This window comes from Carassius gibelio, chromosome B5, assembly GCF_023724105.1.
Source record: "Carassius gibelio isolate Cgi1373 ecotype wild population from Czech Republic chromosome B5, carGib1.2-hapl.c, whole genome shotgun sequence".
Classification (NCBI taxonomy): Eukaryota; Metazoa; Chordata; class Actinopteri; order Cypriniformes; family Cyprinidae; genus Carassius; species Carassius gibelio.
In genome coordinates, this window is record NC_068400.1 from 15,071,075 (window position 1) to 15,090,325 (window position 19,251).

General features: G+C 46.1%; 1 protein-coding gene, 1 long non-coding RNA gene and 1 other non-coding gene across 55 annotated transcripts in view; 2 read left to right on the forward strand and 1 right to left on the reverse strand.

Moving 5' to 3' along the window:
* The window catches only part of LOC127958570 (uncharacterized), a 28,160-nt gene extending 22,104 nt beyond the window's left edge, over positions 1-6,056 (forward strand). For 2 of the 3 annotated variants that reach the window (XR_008154101.1, XR_008154100.1), the window contains exon 3: positions 5,879-6,003. This is a non-coding gene — a long non-coding RNA (uncharacterized LOC127958570). Of the gene's footprint in view, positions 1-5,878 lie in introns of all 3 variants that reach the window. The other variant, XR_008154102.1, reaches the window with a different exon arrangement.
* Positions 1-7,670, reverse strand: part of LOC127958564 (uncharacterized) — a 39,899-nt gene extending 32,229 nt beyond the window's left edge. For all 50 annotated transcript variants that reach the window (XR_008154053.1, XR_008154054.1, XR_008154062.1 and 47 more), the window contains exon 1: positions 74-7,670. This is a non-coding gene — a transcript (uncharacterized LOC127958564). The remainder of the gene's footprint in view (positions 1-73) is intronic.
* LOC127958567 (tectonic-2) overlaps positions 1-19,251 on the forward strand; it is a 90,168-nt gene that overhangs the window by 48,904 nt on the left and 22,013 nt on the right. The window lies entirely within an intron of this gene.

Consider the following 19,251-nt stretch of genomic DNA (forward strand, 5'->3'; position numbering starts at 1 on the left):
CAGAATTAAAATAATAATAAATAATAATAATAATAATGCATTAAGATGAATACAAAGTAAATACTACAGTTACCTTGGCTGGGTGAAGCTTACTAGCTCAAGAAAGAAGAGCAATTATGGGAGATGTTGGGTTGAAAATGATGATCACTTGTTTGAATTACAGGCTGGATTAACTGGACTCTGACCATGTTGGAATCTCAGGATAGCGCTCATATCGTATGGACACAAAAACAGAACAGACAATACAGTGATACAATTCTCATTTCAGAGTGTTGCATTGATAAAATGGATTACCTTCAGATAATACTTCAATCATAACATGGAACAGCTGTACATATTCAACTGATGGATCATTATAAGAGTTATTCATTTAGATATAGATAGACTTAGAACATACCGTCTCCAGTTGTACACTTGCCCTGCAGTTGTATGCCAGTTGGAAGCTCAGGATGAACATTGAACAAGTAAGAGCACAGACGAGAAACAAATAATGCAGGTTATACAGGTTTCATTACATAATTACACACATTAATTTTTACCTCAGTGAAATAAGGACTGCTTGGTGGTAACTGTAATACGTTTGCACAATTTCAACAGAGACATTTTCTGCATCTTTAACATAGACATGGTCTATCAGTGTACCTTTTTCAGTGGTAGGGTGTTGCACATGTTGACTGTATCCATGTAGTTCCATTAGTGTACCAATTGTAGATGATGCCAAGATGTCCTCATTGAAGTCTCCCATAATCACTTTCTTTCCTGACTGTTTCTCCAGCTCATCAATAACATGCAACATATTTTGTCGAAACAGATTAAGTGGATATGAATTAGGTCTGTACAGCAAAGCAGCATTCAAACTTAGATGTGGAACTGCAAAGTATAGACATTCCAAGTTACAAGGTTCTGGAACCCTGACATTAAAATGAATGCTTTCACAACAGAATAGTCCAACTCCACCTCCTCTTTGTTGTTTTAAATCAGTGAAAAGTGGAGTACTGTTGTCATAACATTTAGCCCTTGGATTGCTCTTAAAAACAAATCCTGGAATCTGTACTTGGTCTTCAACTTTTAGCCACGTTTCAGTTAAACAGATGCAATCTGCATTCATTATCTGTCTGTGAACTTGAAGATCTTGAACATGAGCTCGAAGACTTTGTACATTATGAAGAGCAATTGTAAACACGCCAGGTGTCTTTACAAAACTGTAATTTTCTAAAGCAAGTCGGGGCATGTTTTTCATAGCGGAGTCAATTTTCTCATTACAATATATGACAGAGTCTTTGAAGTTATTAATTATTAGTCCATCGAGGGTTCTCACACGACTCAGTGCAACGTATGCTTGTCCCGGAGAAAATACCTTGTCAAGTGAGACGACCGCTTTATCTACTGTGAGTCCTTGCACTTTATGAACGGTGCATGCCCATGCCAATTTTAGTGGAAACTGACGTCTTAAACCACCATCGTTTGAGACTTGATCTTCTTCCACTTCAATAACAGTCGAATTTGGAGAATATTTCTGTCGCAGCTTCGATCTCTGAACTTTACCAACATTTGGATCATCAAATTCAACATGGATAGCTGATGGGAAGTCATCATCTTCATCATCATCACGTCTTTGTTTTCTGCTTATGTGGACAACTGTACCACAGGCTCCATTGACAAGTCCATCAGAAACATCAACATTTTTCCTAAGCATTACTCTGGCACCAACACCCAAGGAAACACATTTGTCCAAACAAGAGTTGAAAACTTTTGCATGAAATCCAACTTTCCTTTCTATTCTTCCAGTTTCTGGATTTCTAGCAAAGTCTCTAGCGTGAATAGTGATTGCCTCAGGACAACGCTCATTAAGTTTCTGTATATTGTACTCATCAACCTGAGCATTTGTAGGGAATATATGAATAACATCGCATTCTTCACCAGTTTCACGTTGCTTCAACATGTTGATGTCATTTGGGCTTAGAGTTTCGTTCTTTTTATGAACTCTCAGACGATTTAACATTTCAGCAAAAGATGCATCTTGTTGCCTGACAACTTGTGTTAGTTCAGCAATTTCAAAGTTGGTATCCCAAAGATTCACTCCTTTTGGATCAACATACAGGGGAATTCCCTTGACTGGCGGTAGCTGATAAAAATCACCAACACAGACCAAACTGACTCTTCCAAAAATTGAGTAGTCACCAGTTTGCTTAATTTGTCTCAATCTACCATGAACATAAGACAAAAGGTGATGGTCAACCATAGACACCTCATCAATGATCAGGATCTGCAAACCTCCAAGTTTTGCACGCAGTGAATTGATTTTGTCATCACCTAGGGGCTGATATGGCAGTTTGACATTGGCACCTATGGAAAAGGTATTATGGATTGTAGAAGCACCAATTTGAAAACTGGCCACTCCGGTTGACGCAGTTAAAATCACACTTCTATCATCAGGGTTTTCGGACAGCTGAGATAAAAGTCTGGAGGATTCATAGTAGATCGCTTTGATTAAATGACTCTTGCCTGTGCCTGCTCCACCAGTGACAAACAAGTGAAATGGTTCAGGGTTTTCACCAAGAAGTTTCTCTAAACACCATTTCCGTACTTTGTAAAAGATTGCACATTGTTGTGCATTTAATGATCGCAGTAAACATAATGCTTCTTCTCTAGAAATTCCAGCCTGATTGGTTTCAATACTGTATGGAGTTCGAGGGTTCGTTACAAGATCTGGAATAGAACACTCAGAATCATCTTCATCAGGAATTGTATTACTCTTCCTTAGTTCTAAACATTCGTGACGTTCCTTTTCAGTTTCAGGACATAACGCAGCCCAAGCATCTTCCAAATCAACACCTTGCTCCAAAAGCTGTTGAGCTCGATCAATTTTGTCACTTTCCTTTTCAAAGAGTGCTCGATTAGCATCAACAATACATTTGACTTGAGTCACATTTCTCCCACATTTCACAGCACCACTGTTGTAGAATTCCTCATAAGTGCTAAAACTCTCAGGCTTGAGCTGACAATCTTCATAATGCGGCAAGAAAAGTTGCAACAATGAATGAAAGTACTTTTCTGGATCTTTTTTGGGAGAAAATCTCGGATATCGAACAACAGCAGGGTCAGTTCGAGTTCTCTTCATCATATAACCACAGTCGTTGTTAAGCTTGATCACCTTGTCTTCAGAAGACTTTTTTTGTGAAGAAACCTCCGATTTTGACAAGATCCTGTTTTCAGAGCAAAAACTTGCAAGACATTGGGTCTCAAACTCTTCCGTGTTTGGCCTATTCTTGTATCGGTCAACCAGACTAGTCATCCAAAAGCTAGCTTCTTCACCAGACTGATCAACTTTGTTTTTGATGACACGAAGAGGCAAACTCATCTTTACAGGATTCAATCCAATTGGAATAAACTGGACTTTACGAGAACATTCCTTCAAGTGCATACCGGTCAGACGATACACAGCCTCTTGAGCAGAAACTTCTCTGTTGTGAAGATATACACTACCAAGCATCTTCAGTGATGATCTCGCTTCAAGGTTTCCATTCATGGCTTCGTTTTGCGCACGTTGCAGCAACAATCCCATTTCTTGTTCTGCTTTTGTGATGTAACTGATAATGTAAACCACTACAGAGTAAGCATCAGTGACGTACTGGATATCCATGTTGCCTTGCCAGGCACGCAGTAAATGTTTATTATACTGGTTCACCCATACGTCTTTTGGACTTCTTTTCAGGACAACGGATTTCTTTTTGGAACACTGCGCATACACTTTCTCAAAGAGAGCTTGGTTAATACCAATGGACTCAAAAAATGCATCAGTAGAGTCATAATCCATATCAGAAGCTGTTAAAGCCTTTTTCACTTTTTCTAAAACTGTACGTGCAGTATCTTTTCCATCACCGCTTTTCAAATCGTCTCGACTACCACCTCTTGTAATAAAGGTACGGCTTGATGGGGGTCGTGGAAAATTAAATCTGCAAACTGTCTTTTTCTTACGACATGTCTTTGAATGTCTGACACTGTGCTTCTGAACACCGTTGACAATCTCAAACAGATCAGTTTCATCCTCGCTTGGGGTCTCACAAGTGATGTACCGATCAATGAAACTAGCAACCAAACCATCGTTTTCTTCATTGTCTTCATTTAACGTTGGGGCATTTTCAACCCAAAACAGACAGTGAACATGAGGAGATCCACGCTGTTGAAACTCTACACGATAAAAGTAATCTACTATCTTGCCGATCGGTTGAGCTGAAGACATGATTACATTTCTCAGAAAACAATGCCATCTATGATCAAACATTCTTGCAGCAGTCACTGGGTTTCGTCTAATCAATCCACATTTTTCAGACCAGTCAAGTTCATCTGCTTTCAGATTTTTCCCTTCTAGTTTGATTATAGTACTAATCATTTCTGGCCATCTGAGATCCGCAGAACTAAAGGATGCAAAGAAAGTTGGAATACCTAGCTGTCTTACAAGTGCAAAAAGGTCCTTTTGAGTAGACTGCCAATATGGAGGCGTTCCACGGATTGGTCTCAAAAACTTGTATCCTTCATCAAAATTCAAGATTTTAGATAACGAGTCTGGGTTTGTTAGCACATCTGATGTCACTTCAGTCAATAAACTCTTCTCAGATCCTTTGCGTAAAGCAATTGAAACATTGGATACAACTTGATCAATCTCAGACAGATACTGTGCATAGAAAATGAAGTCTGTGCTTCGTGCAAAACGTCCATCTGCATTGAGGATTCTTGCATTCAAGTATCTCGACAGTGTTATTTTTACCTCCCTCTTATCATGAAATGTTGGACCACCAGTTGGATACAGAACAGGGAAACATTTTGCTTCGTTAGACCTATCGGATAACAAACTAACAGGACTGTTACCTTCAGCAGGTGCCAGATTTAATACATCCTGGAAATGCTGATCAATTACTTCTGAACCGATGTCCACAGGTTGCAATGACGTATCTGACAAAAGACCACTTTGCTCTTTGATGTAGGTAAGGTCTTCCTCTTGCTGTTCATCAAGGTCATTTTCGTCATCAATCTTTTCAACTACGTCTTGTTCCTCCATTTCATCTACAACATTTTCTTTGGGTTTGTTCAAAGAGTTGATCCACTGCTGATTAATCTCCACATCACTGAACCACTTATTGAACCGGATTAAATATTTCAGAGCATTTCTAACACGATCAGTGTGTACATACTTGTACTCATAATACCCTTTGTAGGTTAACTTGCGTTTCAGTTTGATCCTTATCATCTTGTCATCACATTCATTTCGTGGAAGGATATTGGAGACATCTGTGACATTTACTGGAACACAAACTACAGGGCCATGGCATCCATGTTGTTTACCACGAGGAAGGCACAGTAATTTCATAAAAGGAATGTTACGTGCAATGAGATGTTGTTCCAAGGAGTTGAGACATTTCAGTTGAATTGGAACATCCACCAAATGCATATTGTTAGCAACACTCTCTTCGGGCAGTTGTCCACAAAGGATTTTTCGATGACACGTTAGGCAAATCCATAATTTGCACCCTGAGGAATGAGCAGAAGATCCTTCACACTTTTGATCACAGACATGAACATACCTGGTTGTGATGCATCTTCTCCCCAAAGCAGCAACTTTAACACCTTTGTCTTCATAGCAGTGTCTTCTACATTCAACAACCTGCTTTCTGAAAAGTAAACGGTGACAGACACAGCACACAAACTCTGGACCACTACTAATTTCTTGTCTAAAATTATCAATAGCAACATCAATGTCTTGTTGTTCCTTCTTTCTTGCATACCTTTCACAACCTTTTTGTATTGCAAGAACACGGAAGTTCACATCTTTATGGTATTTCATCACAGAATACTCACACACTCTTCTTTTGAAGGCCAGGTTTTGCAGATATTTTTTCTTTGAATACTCACGCACTCTTGCTTTGAACGCCAGGTCTTGCAGATATTTTTTCTTTGAATACTCACATACATTCGCCTGAAAAGAGACATTATATTTATATTTCAATCGAGAATACTGGCAAACACGTTTTTGGAACTGAATATTACACAAGTACTTGGCCTTAGAACGTTTACACTTTGATAAACGAACATCAACATTTTTTTTATATTTGTTACGAAGAAATTCCTTTTTTCTCTCTTGGTAATATCTATCTCCACTGTATTTTGTTTTGGCATATTCAATTTTTTTCCCCCTGTAAACTGTGTCATCAGAATATTTTGTTTTGGCATATTCAATTTTTTTCACCCTGTAAACAGTGTCATCAGAATATTTTGTTTTGGCATATTCCATTTTTTTCCCCCTGTAAACGGTGTCATCAGAATATTTTGTTTTGGCATATTCCATTTTTTTCCCCCTGTAAACTGTGTCATCAGAATATTTTGTTTTGGCATATTCAATTTTTTTCCCCCTGTAAACAGCGTCATCAGAATATTTTGATTTGGCATTCTCAATTTTTTTCCCCCTGTAAATGGCATCATCCCAATATTTTGTTTGGGCATGCTCAATTTTGTTCTGTCTGTATATAGGGTCATTACCATACTTTGACTTCTTGTAATTCAATTGTTTTTGTCTGTACTCACTTTCATTGCGATATCTCTCTCGATGCCTTTTGGAGGGACAACATTCTGCAGCATCGCTTACCTTTCTCTTACGCAGATATGGTTTGCTGACCTCATTTGACACCACATTTCCACATGCTCCTGCACAAACAGAATCTCGATCCCTGTGCTTAACACATGTCACAACTTCATAATGATTACGGTTACAGTGTTTCAGATAAATTGCATTCTGAGTGGATACCTCCCCGGTAGGTTTGTGTGCATTCCATCGGCTGTCATTAAAAGTCATTATGGTGGTTTTGAAAAGATCAGCCGCAACAAATATGTCAATTTCTGTTACCCATGAGCCAGAATAAAACATTCTAGATTGTGTCAGATAATCCTCTGCTGAAGAATACTCACTTCTCACGTACCGCTCAAACAGTGGAGTATTCATCTTCAGATGTTTCACAACTGCACGGCGAACCTTCAAGTGTTTCTCCTCACTTCCACATATCACATGTGCCAACGATCGGAAAAAACAGTTGCCGTCTGGTTTAATGGCCTTTGTCTGACACGGAGCTGCAATGGGACCAAAGTTTATGACATTATGGTCACTGTTATCATTGGGCAGATGTACGAGCTCACATAAAGTTTGTTTATCACTATTTGTTAAGGGAGAAAAAAAGACATCTGGAACTGAAACATCAGTGATCATCAAGTCATCGGTTTCAACAGTTTCAGCGTGTGATTTTGTCACCCGTTTACCTGACAGCTCAATGTGCTTTTCTTTCCTCAATCTTTTACCTTTACTTGGCAACACATTAGAGGCTGTCTGCGTTGGAAGGTTAGGGTTTCTCACATCTGCAGCTTCATCCACAGGTACCGGATAATCAGGGGTCTTTGGCTCAGTCTTCACAGATTCACGTACCTTTGGTGTGCGTTTTAAGACGTCACTGTAGAGGGCTTTACCGGAAGAGCATGGTAAACTGCTGCTGCCTGCTTCTTGCAGCGGATCAGACACTTCTGCATCTGCATGAACCAAAACTCCAGTTATCTCAAATGGTGGCTCGGGTTGCCCAAACAACTGTGCCATGTCATTGATATAGTTGTACAGAGACTCTATGGTACTGTGATAGTGTCACAGTGTGACAAATGGCATGTGGAACTTATTCCCGCTGAAGCAGTGTTCCCGGGGGAACGCTTTGAGTGTAACCCTGTTCCCAGGCCTGTGTGTGCGTTTGTTGCTGTGACAACCCCAAATGACGGATTGGCAACAGGTGTGGGGGATTTACTCAGAGTTTGCGTGAGGCCTCATCAACAGTGGAGAGGATAAAAAGCAAGAGAGAGAGGTGGTGTGTGTGGTTTTTCTCCCTTGTGAAAAGTCGTTTTATTGGGTGGTAATAGTTACTGGAGGACGGGTGAATGAAGAGGACAGTGTTGCTTGATGAGGGATTCGAGGACAACAGCAGGAGAGTGAATTACCCTGTTTGCATTGGAGAGGAGCTGAGTAACTGAGAACTGAGTCTTGTAATTGCACACGTTTGACACTGAATTGGATGTGGTTTGGAGTGTTTGGATCACGATCATAAATATCACTGAGTGGATTGTATTGATTCATTACCGATCTCTTACCTCTCCCTCCTCTATAAATGGTGATGTGAACTCTGCCTGTGACTGTGAAGAAAAACATCTCAGAACATCCTCAGTGGCAGTGAGGATTGCGCCCTCCCCCTTCCCCTCGGACAGAAACCCGAATGTGAGTGCTGGGTTTAAATTGCACTTCGTGAAGTGAGTTTGCAGTGGCTAAAATTGATGTTTTCCCCCACAATATATGTTTGAAGTGGAATTGTCGTGTGTGTGTGTGTAAGCTACATTTCTTTTGCCATGCACTCTCTATGTGTCATGAGGGCTGACTGTCAATAGTAAGAGTCCTGCGACACTGATTTGTTCCAACTGTCTGGATGTTGAGGAATTATCATCTGGGATGTGAATTAACCCCTCTGTTGTGCTAATAGGAGAAGAGATGCCCTGTTGAAATATTTACTGTCTAAGAAGAAGCCCCATTCAGCCTGTTGACTTCGAGTCTGCTGTATCCCTGCTATTCATCTGTATTGTGAGAAGTGTTCGCTCCTTCCAATGCATGTGAACTGTATACTTGCCTGAAACATCCATTCTGTCTGTCTCAGAAGAAGCCCCATTCAGCCTGTTGACTTCGAGTCTGCTGTATCCCTGCCATTCAACTGTATGGTGAGAAGTGTTCGCTCCTTCCAATGCATGTGAACTGTATACTTGCCTGAAACATCCATTCTGTCTGTCTCAGAAGAAGCCCCATTCAGCCTGTTGACTTCGAGTCTGCTGTATCCCTGCCATTCAACTGTATGGTGAGAAGTGTTCGCTCCTTCCAATGCATGTGAATTGTATACTTGCCTGAAACATCCATTCTGTCTGTCTCAGAAGAAGCCCCATTCAGCCTGTTGACTTCGAGTCTGCTGTATCCCTGCCATTCAACTGTATGGTGAGAAGTGTTCGCTCCTTCCCATGCATGTGAACTGTATACTTGCCTGAAACATCCATTCTGTCTCAGAAGAAGCCTCATTCAGCCTGTTGACTTCGAGTCTGCTGTATCCCTGCCATTCAACTGTATGGTGAGAAGTGTTCGCTCCTTCCAATGCATGTGAACTGTATACTTGCCTGAAACATCCATTCTGTCTGTCTCAGAAGAAGCCCCATTCAGCCTGTTGACTTCGAGTCTGCTGTATCCCTGCCATTCAACTGTATGGTGAGAAGTGTTCGCTCCTTCCAATGCATGTGAACTGTATACTTGCCTGAAACATCCATTCTGTCTGTCTCAGAAGAAGCCCCATTCAGCCTGTTGACTTCGAGTCTGCTGTATCCCTGCTATTCATCTGTATTGTGAGAAGTGTTCGTTCCTTCCAACGCATGTGAACTGTATACTTTGTCTGAAGCATTCATTCTGTCTGTTTCAGTAGAAATCCTGCACAGCCTGTTGACTTAGAGTTTGTTGCATCCTTGTGGCCCACCTGTGCTGAGAGAGGTGACTGTCCTTTGTCACGAACGTGAGATGGGCACGCTTTGTCTGGAATATCTACTCTGACGGTGTCAAGAGAAGCCACCTTACTGTAAGACCGTGCACCTGCCGTATACGTACTCGACTGATATCATTCACCTCAAATTCTGTACCTGTGGAAGAAGGAAGGAAGGCTGGAATTACATACTTACCGGAGGAGACTTACCGGACCCCTCACTTGCCAAACACATCCCCACCTCAAGGCTGTGTATCTGCCGTGTACGGACCTGACCGATATCCATCCGTCCCAAATTCTGCATCTGTGAAAAAGGGAAGGAAGTTTGGAAGTATTTAATTACCAGGGGAGACTTACCAGACTGCTGGCTTGCCGATCGTATTCCCACCTGTGAAATACCTACTTGACCACCCATCTGTCCATCTATTGCGGGGCCCGCACAGAGGAAGAGGGCGGGAGAGTCCCCGGTCGCTGCACTGTTCACCTTCAATCCCTGAGGGTAACAAAGAAGATTTTAGGTTAGGATTTCCAATTTGCTTTTACTTCAAAATAAAACTTGTTAAATTTATTCTCTGTCTCCGACTCTTCCCTCTGATACGCTCCTCGAGGTGGTCCTGGTTTAGGGGTGGGCGCAGTCCAGCTTGGCCCTCCTGACCTGTGACAGATTGGCGTAGTCGGCAGGGTACTACCTCGAGTTGAGCGACCAGAGGTCGAGATGGCAGAAGAGGAAGTGCTTGGGGCACGGCAACCCGTCGTGCCAATCTTTATGGGGGCTCCGTGGGCTCCGAAGTATGGAGGCCCGGGATCCGAAATGAGCTTGTCGATGTGGAAGGTACAGGTGGAGTACCTGGCAGGGCTCCAAGGTCTGAGTGCCCCGCAGCAGGTTCAGTTTGTTTTAAACTCCTTGGAAGGGGAAGCGAGGAGAGAAGTTCAGGCAGCACCGGCAGCAACTCGAGCGACTGTCCAGGCCATTTTTGACTTCCTCACGGGACAATATGGAGACACCACCCCGGTAGCTGTTCTGAGGACGCAGTTTTTCAATTCTCGGCAAGGCCCTCTGCAATCTGTTCGGGCATTTACCCTACAATTACGGGAACAGTTTTCTAGACTTACAGGGAGACAGGATCATGGCCTGGGGGGCGAAGAGGTTTTACTACGAGATCAGTTTTTAGTGGGGTTGCGGGAAGGCCCTGTGCGTCAGAGTCTGCGGGTGCAATTTCGACGAACCCCGAACCTGACCTTTGAAGAGCTTCGACAAGAAGCACTGGCCCTTGAGTGTGATCACATGGAGAATGTAGATCCTCCCAGCTGCCTAGCCACGAATGTTGTTAGCACCCCTTCGACTACTACGACATCTGACTGGAAGCAGGCCCTCCGGGAAGAGTTGAAGAGAGATGTGCGGGAACAAATGTCTGACCTATCTAAATCTTTTATGGAGGAGCTTCGTCGAGAGCGCCTCCAGTTGTCCTCTTTACCGCGGGAGCGGGCTTACTCTGATGGGAACCGTCCTCCCGACCGCCGTCCATCCCGACCTTCTGGCTCTCGATTTCAGTGGGATGAGCGTGGGCGTCCCATCTGCAACGGCTGTGGAGAGCCGGGACATTACTTCCGTCAGTGTCCTGCTCGACGTGCATCGCAAGGGGGTTTTTAGAGTTTCCGGCCACTGTGGGTCAAGTGGTCGGGACCCCCTTATCAGACCCCTCTCTGCCTACAACTTCTAGGAGCCGCCTGGTGGGCTGTTGCCCAGTGGTGGTGGTTCAGGTCAATGACCAGAAAGTGCAGTGCCTCTTGGATACAGGCTCCCAAGTGACCCTATTCACCGAAAGCTTGGCCCATGAGTTGTTTGGCACCGAAGGTCGTCCACCTGCGGAAGCCCCCTGGTTGACGCTACGTGGGGCGAATGGTCTCGACATCCCGTATGTGGGATACCTTGTGACTGATCTAAAGATTCAGGGAGTAGTGGTGCCACAGAAAGGAGTGGTGGTCGTACGAGACACATGCCTGGGGTCTCATCGTGCCCTGATTGGGATGAACGTCATTTCGGACTGTTGGGAGGAGCTGTTCCGAAGTAGACCGGCTCGAACAGCTGCAACATCAGCCGGGCAGGAGTGGGACCGCATCAGGGCCGACTGCCGTCGAGTATGTCTGGCCGAACAACAGGGGGATCGGGAAAGCACGGGAAGAGTAGCCTGCCGTTACGCCTTGTCCATTCCAGCTCAGAGTGAGGCTTTGGTCGGGGTCAGGTTGCCTCCTCGACTTTATAGTCCGGAAGATTGGGTCATGGTGGAACCCCATGAAGATGGTCCCAAGGTGGAAGTTGCTCGAGGATTGGCGACTGTTCAGGGGGGCCGGGTCTCAGTGCGAGTCAGGAACATGAATCCCTTCCCTGTTCACTTGTATCGTCACCAGCGTTTGGCCCGGGTGACCTCAGTGAGGCCCCAGCAGGTTCGTGAACAGGGTGAAGTCAACTTCAATCGGGTAGGCCCGACAGTGGTAGAGGTGGCCCTGACACGAGCGGGTTCGGGGGCGGGAGAGATAGGAGGAGGGTTGCCTACCCACCTGATGGGGGAGTCTTTACGGGGTGAAGGACTAGGAGAAGAGCAATTGGGACAACTCCAAGAGTTCTTGATGGAATGGCAGCACTTGTTTTCCACTCACGATGAGGATTACGGCCGCACGGATGTGGTGCGACATCAAATCCCAACTGGGGATGCTGCACCCAGCCGAGAGCGCTATCGACCCGTGCCCCCGACCTTGTATTCAGAGGTCCGCACCCTTTTGCGAGGGATGCTTGACAAGGGGATTATTCGAGAGAGCAGTAGCCCTTGGGCTGCCCCGATAGTACTGGTTCGAAAGAAAACTGGTTCCTGGAGGTTTTGTGTGGATTACCGAAGGCTGAATCAAGTCACCAAAAGGGATGCTTTCCCGTTGCCTCGAGTTGAAGACTCTCTCACGAGCCTCACACAAGCCACCTGGTATTCCACCCTTGACTTGGCCAGCGGTTACTGGCAGGTGCAGATGGACGAGCATGACCGGGAGAAGACTGCATTCACTACCCCCTTTGGCCTATATGAATGGGACCGGATGCCGTTTGGCCTTTGCAACGCCCCAGCCACGTTCCAACGGCTGATGCAGCGTTGTTTAGGCAACCAACTGATGGATTCCACCCTCGTCTATCTAGACGACGTCATTGTCTACTCCCCAGATTTCAAGTCCCATCTCGAGCACCTAGAGCAAGTCTTCCGTTCCCTAGAGCGATATGGGTTGAAGCTCCAGCCAGACAAGTGCCAGCTCTTCCGCAAAGAGGTTAAATTCTTGGGGCATGTGGTGAGTGCAGCGGGGATTTCAGTTGATCCCGAGAAGGTGGTGGCAGTGCAGGAGTGGGCTGCGCCCAAGACGGTGCGCCAGGTTCGTTCATTCCTGGGCTTCGTGGGTTACTATAGGCGATTCATTAAAGATTTCTCTAAAATCGCTAGGCCGATCAACCAGTTGCTGGGAGGTATGGGACGAGTTCGTGGCCGAGGGTCCCCTTCGATCCAATGGGATCCGGCCTGTGAAGCTGCCTTCCAGAAACTCAAGCAGGAACTACTACAGGCCCCGATCCTAGCCTACGCTGACTTCACACAACCCTTCATCCTGTATACCGATGCTAGCCACCTGGGCTTGGGGGCTGTCTTGGCCCAGAAGCAACAGGGAGAGGAAAAGGTAATCGCCTATGCAAGCCGAAGTTTACATCTAACGGAGAAGAACGACGCCAATTACAGTTCTTTTAAGCTTGAGTTGCTGGCATTGAAGTGGGCGTTGTGTGAAAAGTTCAAGGATTACTTGTGGGGAGCCAAGGTACGGGTCGTCACGGACAATAACCCGTTGGTTCATTTGCAGACTGCTAAACTGGGGGCGGTGGAACAACGCTGGGTGGCACAACTGGCCAATTTTGACTATCAGCTCCAGTACCGGCCAGGAAGAGAACACACTAATGCCGATGTACTATCAAGGTTACCCGGCGAAGGATCGGCAGGTCAGGTACCAGCACCAGAAGCGGGGTCCGATGAGGGACTGATGGTGGGAGTTGTAGAGGCACCAGGGCAAGTATCGGAGGAACCCCCCCCTTGTTGGGGGTGGGACCCACAGCGATGGAGGCGGTGGCAGGGCGAAGACGGAGATGTAGCGTTGGTTCGAACGTGGCTAGAACAGAAGGCCTGGCCTGAGGGTGTGGGACGCCGGACTCAGACTCGGATTGTGCGGGGCCTGCTGGGACAGAGGGGGAGACTCTATTTGAAGGAAGGTGTGCTCTGTAGGGCCCTCCAGGACCCAGGTCGGGGCGATGAGGTCTGTCAAATCGTGGTCCCTGAAGGGCGTTGTCAGGCTTTATTGGAGGCATATCACACCAAGATGGGACATCAGGGGCAGGAGAGGACATTGGCACTGGTGAGGCGACACTTCTACTGGCCCGGAATGGAGGGTGCCACGAGGACTTACCTTCAGAGGTGCCCACGCTGCACGTTGTTTAAGACCAAGAAGGACGTACGGGCACCGCTGGTTCCGATGCAGGCCAAGGCACCGCTGCATATGGTGGCCATGGATTATCTGACTTTGGGACGGCCAGTGGATCGGATCCAGAACATCCTTGTGGTAACCGATCTGTTTACTAAGTATGCTTGGGCCATCCCAACTGTGGACCAAACCGCCATTACGACTGCCAACGCCCTTTGGAGGTATGTGATCCAACCATTTGGATGCCCTGAAATTTTCCACTCAGACCAAGGAACCAACTTTGAGTCCAGGGTGATCCATGAGCTGTGCCAACTGTACGGATGCAAGAAGACCCATACGACTCCCTATCACCCCCAAGGGAACGGGGGGTGTGAGAGGTTTAATCAGACCTTGCTGAGTTTATTAGGAACCTTAGAGGAGGAACAGCAAGGCCATTGGGTCGACAGACTCCCGGCGATGGTACAGGCCTATAACAACAGTGTGCACAGTACCACTGGTTACGCCCCCACCTACCTGATGTTCGGCAGACATGTGAGACTTCCGATGGATATGCTTCTGGGGACCACTGCAGGGGAAGAGGGAGGTAGTTTGACAGATTGGGTGACGGGACATCATCAACGCCTCCAGTCAGCATACGAACGAGTCTCGGGCCGGATTAACCGAGCAGCGTTGAAGAACAAGAGGTTGTATGACCGGACGGCTCGAGAGGCACCGTTACTACCAGGGGAGAGGGTGCTGGTGCGGGATAATCGCCGACAAGGGAAGGGAAAATTGAGTGACCGGTGGGAGGCTCAGCCGTTTGTCGTTCTGCGACAGCCACACCCAGACCAACCCGTATATGCATTGCGGCCAGAAGGAAAGGCGGGCCCCGAACGGGTGTTACATCGAAATTTGATCCGCCCTTGCCCAAACTACCCAAAACGTGTTGTAGAGAATCCACCGGTTGAAACGTCCGGGATGCCCCCGCTGGTAGGATGGGCGGTGATTCCAGGAGGCCTGGGCCTAGGGCTACGACCTGAAGCACCCATTTCCCCACCTCGACGGTCCCAGCGTGAGAATCGAGGTCAGCCTCCAGCTAGGTTTGGAGACTGGGTGTCTGGAGACCGTTCTCGGGACTAGAACGGTTTGGCGGGGGGGTATGTCACAGTGTGACAAATGGCATGTGGAACTTATTCCCGCTGAAGCAGTGTTCCCGGGGGAACGCTTTGAGTGTAACCCTGTTCCCAGGCCTGTGTGTGCGTTTGTTGCTGTGACAACCCCAAATGACGGATTGGCAACAGGTGTGGGGGATTTACTCAGAGTTTGCGTGAGGCCTCATCAACAGTGGAGAGGATAAAAAGCAAGAGAGAGAGGTGGTGTGTGTGGTTTTTCTCCCTTGTGAAAAGTCGTTTTATTGGGTGGTAATAGTTACTGGAGGACGGGTGAATGAAGAGGACAGTGTTGCTTGATGAGGGATTCGAGGACAACAGCAGGAGAGTGAATTACCCTGTTTGCATTGGAGAGGAGCTGAGTAACTGAGAACTGAGTCTTGTAATTGCACACGTTTGACACTGAATTGGATGTGGTTTGGAGTGTTTGGATCACGATCATAAATATCACTGAGTGGATTGTATTGATTCATTACCGATCTCTTACCTCTCCCTCCTCTATAAATGGTGATGTGAACTCTGCCTGTGACTGTGAAGAAAAACATCTCAGAACATCCTCAGTGGCAGTGAGGATTGCGCCCTCCCCCTTCCCCTCGGACAGAAACCCGAATGTGAGTGCTGGGTTTAAATTGCACTTCGTGAAGTGAGTTTGCAGTGGCTAAAATTGATGTTTTCCCCCACAATATATGTTTGAAGTGGAATTGTCGTGTGTGTGTGTGTAAGCTACATTTCTTTTGCCATGCACTCTCTATGTGTCATGAGGGCTGACTGTCAATAGTAAGAGTCCTGCGACACTGATTTGTTCCAACTGTCTGGATGTTGAGGAATTATCATCTGGGATGTGAATTAACCCCTCTGTTGTGCTAATAGGAGAAGAGATGCCCTGTTGAAATATTTACTGTCTAAGAAGAAGCCCCATTCAGCCTGTTGACTTCGAGTCTGCTGTATCCCTGCTATTCATCTGTATTGTGAGAAGTGTTCGCTCCTTCCAATGCATGTGAACTGTATACTTGCCTGAAACATCCATTCTGTCTGTCTCAGAAGAAGCCCCATTCAGCCTGTTGACTTCGAGTCTGCTGTATCCCTGCCATTCAACTGTATGGTGAGAAGTGTTCGCTCCTTCCAATGCATGTGAACTGTATACTTGCCTGAAACATCCATTCTGTCTGTCTCAGAAGAAGCCCCATTCAGCCTGTTGACTTCGAGTCTGCTGTATCCCTGCCATTCAACTGTATGGTGAGAAGTGTTCGCTCCTTCCAATGCATGTGAATTGTATACTTGCCTGAAACATCCATTCTGTCTGTCTCAGAAGAAGCCCCATTCAGCCTGTTGACTTCGAGTCTGCTGTATCCCTGCCATTCAACTGTATGGTGAGAAGTGTTCGCTCCTTCCCATGCATGTGAACTGTATACTTGCCTGAAACATCCATTCTGTCTCAGAAGAAGCCTCATTCAGCCTGTTGACTTCGAGTCTGCTGTATCCCTGCCATTCAACTGTATGGTGAGAAGTGTTCGCTCCTTCCAATGCATGTGAACTGTATACTTGCCTGAAACATCCATTCTGTCTGTCTCAGAAGAAGCCCCATTCAGCCTGTTGACTTCGAGTCTGCTGTATCCCTGCCATTCAACTGTATGGTGAGAAGTGTTCGCTCCTTCCAATGCATGTGAACTGTATACTTGCCTGAAACATCCATTCTGTCTGTCTCAGAAGAAGCCCCATTCAGCCTGTTGACTTCGAGTCTGCTGTATCCCTGCTATTCATCTGTATTGTGAGAAGTGTTCGTTCCTTCCAACGCATGTGAACTGTATACTTTGTCTGAAGCATTCATTCTGTCTGTTTCAGTAGAAATCCTGCACAGCCTGTTGACTTAGAGTTTGTTGCATCCTTGTGGCCCACCTGTGCTGAGAGAGGTGACTGTCCTTTGTCACGAACGTGAGATGGGCACGCTTTGTCTGGAATATCTACTCTGACGGTGTCAAGAGAAGCCACCTTACTGTAAGACCGTGCACCTGCCGTATACGTACTCGACTGATATCATTCACCTCAAATTCTGTACCTGTGGAAGAAGGAAGGAAGGCTGGAATTACATACTTACCGGAGGAGACTTACCGGACCCCTCACTTGCCAAACACATCCCCACCTCAAGGCTGTGTATCTGCCGTGTACGGACCTGACCGATATCCATCCGTCCCAAATTCTGCATCTGTGAAAAAGGGAAGGAAGTTTGGAAGTATTTAATTACCAGAGGAGACTTACCAGACTGCTGGCTTGCCGATCGTATTCCCACCTGTGAAATACCTACTTGACCACCCATCTGTCCATCTATTGCGGGGCCCGCACAGAGGAAGAGGGCGGGAGAGTCCCCGGTCGCTGCACTGTTCACCTTCAATCCCTGAGGGTAACAAAGAAGATTTTAGGTTAGGATTTCCAATTTGCTTTTACTTCAAAATAAAACTTGTTAAATTTATTCTCTGTCTCCGACTCTTCCCTCTGATACGCTCCTCGAGGTGGTCCTGGTTTAGGGGTGGGCGCAGTCCAGCTTGGCCCTCCTGACCTGTGACAATAGACTACACAACTTGTGTCTGTCCTGATGGCATGAGAGTCAACGACTGCATACCATGACCCCTGCTTAATAACTGCAGATGTGTTGGCACAAATGGTCAACAAGAAAGCATCAGCACTCAGTAGAGTTTGCTGAAGGGCTACATCAAGTGGCATGGCTACAGTGCTTATGGCATGGTCATACTCGTGGTACTCATTGACATTAACAAAACCAGTCAGAGACGGAGTGTACTCAATGGAAAATGTAGTATTAGCCAACACGTGTCTCCTCGGTAATTCATGGACTGCAATGTAATTCCTACCCTTGACTTCTCTGTCTTTTATGTTACCATGTTTTCTTAGAGACCCGTAAAGACGTGTTCCTTCAACCAAGACAGCGTCTAGATCTTGTGTAGTCCACGTCAGCACATTCTTCAGCTTGCTTTTCAACACTGCTGTGAGACCGATGGCTCCACACTGCCTGTTGCGTGAATCTCCAAAGCGGGCATCAGCTTGATCAAAAGACCCTCTTAGCATGGATTTCTGTGGAAAATCACAACAAGCACTCAAAGCACTTTCAGGGCAAATTGCAGGAATGTTTTGTTCAGTTTGGATAGGTTTTTTCATGGATTTTGGTTGGGTTTTCATGGGGTGCTTCATCTGGGGTTGCCGGGGTTTGCCAGAGTCTACTTGAAAATCAGATGGCCTTACCTCAGTCTTTACGGATTCACCGACCTTGGGTGAGCGTTTTAATACTTCACTGTAAAGGGCTTTACCAGACATGGATGGAAAACTGGAATCACCAAAGAGGGCATCAGCTTGATTAAAAGAACCTTTTAGCACTGCTTTCTGTGGAGAATCAGAGCACACATTTAAAGTGTTCAAAGCATTCGCATTCAATTTTGATGGGATAGCAAACCTTTCTTCAGATTCTCTGGAACTTTGAGATTGATCAGACCTGTGGAAATTTGGGTTGTTTTCTGATAGTTTGTTGGAAGTATATGAGATTTCATGAGAAGTAAATGAGATTTCATGAGAAGTAAATGAGATTTCATGAGAAGTAAATGAGATTGTATAGTTATCCAATGAACGGGTTCGCTCATTGGTTGGTGCTCGCTTTCTTTTAAGAGGGAGCGGTGCAGCCTCTACCCCAATTGGATTCACAGGGAGGGGTGGAACCTGTTGAGGGGTGGTTTCTACACGATGGCAAAAACCGCCTATTGTTTTACGAGGATGTGGCATAACCTCGGCTCGACTTATTTTAAGAGGGAGCGTATTTGCCTCTACCCCAATTGCGCCCACAGGGAGGGGTGGAACCTGTTGAGGGGTGGTTTCTACACGATGGCAAAACCGACCTTTTTTTATACGAGGATGTGGCATAACCTCGGCTCGACTTGTTTTAAGAGGGAGCGTCTTTGCCTCTACCCCAATTGTACCCACAGGGAGGGGTGGAACCTGTTGAGGGGTGGTTTCTACACGATGGC